Raw genomic sequence first — 2,810 nt, 5'->3', positions numbered from 1 at the left:
TATATATATATATATACGTTTGTATGTATGTATGTGTGTATACACATATACATATCTGTCTGTGTATATATATATATATGTATTTTTCCCAGTTTTGTGAAAGAAAAAAGAATCAAGTGGTTGAAAAAAATATATATATTCGTGAAAAATATAATCTACACGAATGCATTTCCAGTTTCGATTCCACTACTTGACAACTTGGGTATATTTCTTTTATAACAGACTTGGCTTCATAATGCATTGTGAGCGGAATTTGTTTGGTTGACGAAAACTCTATGAGCACACACACACACACACACATGTATATATGCATACGCGTGTATATGTATGTATTTCTGTGTTTGTGAGTATAAATGGGAAGCAATTTAATTTTATGATTTTTCATTAACTACATGACTACGTTCAAGTTCGCTTTCATTTTAAGTATTTTAGATTTGCCTCTTAGCAGAAAACTTCAGTAATTACTACTCTCATTTTTCTCAGACTTTAATGATTTACAAGCAATGAAAGAAATCAATCAAACTGCGTTATGTCAATTAAATTTCTTTTGGGGAGTACATGTATGCGTGTTTCTCTTGTGGAGGAGGACGATAATCATGGGACCTCTGATTAGACATATACGGATATATTAGACGTATATGAATTGTCAGAACCAGTAAATATGGAAACTTACTCGTCTTTTTGTAGCCGATAGTTTTCTTATATCTACGTTATTTCCTTTTGAAATCTTTTTCTCATCAATCTTTCCCTAATGCTTGACTTGCTAGTTCTTCTTCGACGCCCACTCGCTCGCAGATGAACGACAATGTTTTGTCGTCGAAGTTAATGCTAAGTATGTATTATGTTACCAGGAAAATGATTACCATCGGTTTAATGACATGTCGGTTGAGAAATTTTATAATCATATAGAACATATGTCTGGTGACACATGGCTTTTAGATAAATTACAATTACGACTGAAAGTAAATAGACAATGCTTATATTTGTCAAACGTAAACAATAATAATCGCAATTGCTTTGTTTTTATTCCACTTGATACTACAGAACTAAAATGCAATAACTCTCAGTCCCGATTCCGCTTGACTCTTCTCCGCAAAAGCAGGGGTCTACGTGGTTTTGTGTTTATGGCTGGAAATAAGGCTGCTTCTGTTAATTAGCTAGCCGGAAATACAAAACCTTGAGTATCGTCTTCCATGGGTACAGTGACATTAAATCGCGCCCATTAAAGTGAACTCGTACGCTCAAACGGTCAAACTATATCTCGCTATAAGTAGTGATTTTCTCTATCTTTATACAAGAGATGTTTGACATTGACTCAACATCTTACATTTGATATCCCTTCTAGTTCTTTTGAGGGAAAATAAAATAATAAAATGATTTATTGCACCTGGTTTTGTGGATGAATTTGTTTGGGGGAAGTTCTTTAGTGTGCCCTCTTTAGTGCACAACTTCCTTTCAAACCTGATAACGGTGCGACGGGACGCGAGCATAGTATCTATTTCTTTTATGAACAAGCAAAAGATAAAAGATAAAACCAGCATAAGCAAAGGGCTATTCTAGTGTTGTATTCATTCATTCCGTTAGATTATTTTATTTAACAAATTTGAACACACATTTATTGTAATGATATTCATATGGGGATGAATCAGAGAAAACGAAAGGACTTTTAATATTTCGATTATGAACTTTCACTGTTGATTCTAAAACACAGACTTACAATCTACGAGCAATTAAAGGTAGTTTTTTTTATCACACTATCTTATTCATTTTGAACGACTAACCAACACGTAAATTTTAACATAGTAATCGAAGTACATGCATTTTCGTAAAGTCTTTATAAACGTAAATAACGTGAAGTGATTAATGTAAAACCTAGACAAGACACGACACTCCAGGGGCTAAGATGTGTTGAAGTACATCACTCATCATAATGTAAATTACTTAAAAGTCTGTGGCTGACAATCGAACAAATTGATATTGTATTTGTACTTAATCAAAACCTACAAGATGCGCCAAATCTCAGTAGAAATGATATCACTCTCTATGCGAGTGATTCGCACCATATTTTATAAATTGAATTCGCAACGCTGTTTTTACATCTTTGATTACATAAATTACGATTTATATAATTGTTTTTAGAGTGACAATCAGCTTTCCATGTACTAAATCATGTACTAATCCGTGTACTAATCAGAAGAAAGTAATCTCGTTAAGGCACCTTATTAAAAACGTCCTTTAACTATACATCAATTTCGGAGTTTTCCGCGTCAAAATTTTAAAACTTGCCAGATGGGATTTGCATTTCATCTCTTTGAGGAAAGTAGGATTCGCAATAATTTTACAAATAACAATTTTACAAATATATTTGAATGCAGGTGTATTTAAAGATTTTGAAAATATCAGTATGTGTAACAAGACAGTGTACTCTGAAATATAAACATCATTGTTACTTCATGCAAGTAAAATATTATATATAACCGTATGTGCGTGTGTGTATGTGTACGCACACACACACACACACACACACACACACACACACACACACACACACACACAAACACAGTCAATTCAAATTTAAAAAGAAACAAATGAAAAGACGAAAACAAGAATGAACGTAAAGACGTGCACAAGAAATGTATTAGCTCGATGCTTGGTGAAAGAAGAGTTTGACGTTTCGAGCACAGCTCTTCGTCGGAAAAGAGGAAGGGAACAGTTCAAAAATGGAAAATAAATCGCCAACGGAACTCGTGTAGTTACATTCTTTCATATCTCTCAAAGTTTCTAAATACGTGATAAAAGCTATATATATA

This window comes from Octopus bimaculoides, chromosome 9 (assembly GCF_001194135.2).
Source record: "Octopus bimaculoides isolate UCB-OBI-ISO-001 chromosome 9, ASM119413v2, whole genome shotgun sequence".
Lineage (NCBI taxonomy): Eukaryota > Metazoa > Mollusca > Cephalopoda > Octopoda > Octopodidae > Octopus > Octopus bimaculoides.
The sequence above is the reverse complement of the archived record's forward strand: the minus strand, read 5'-3'. Positions refer to the sequence as shown.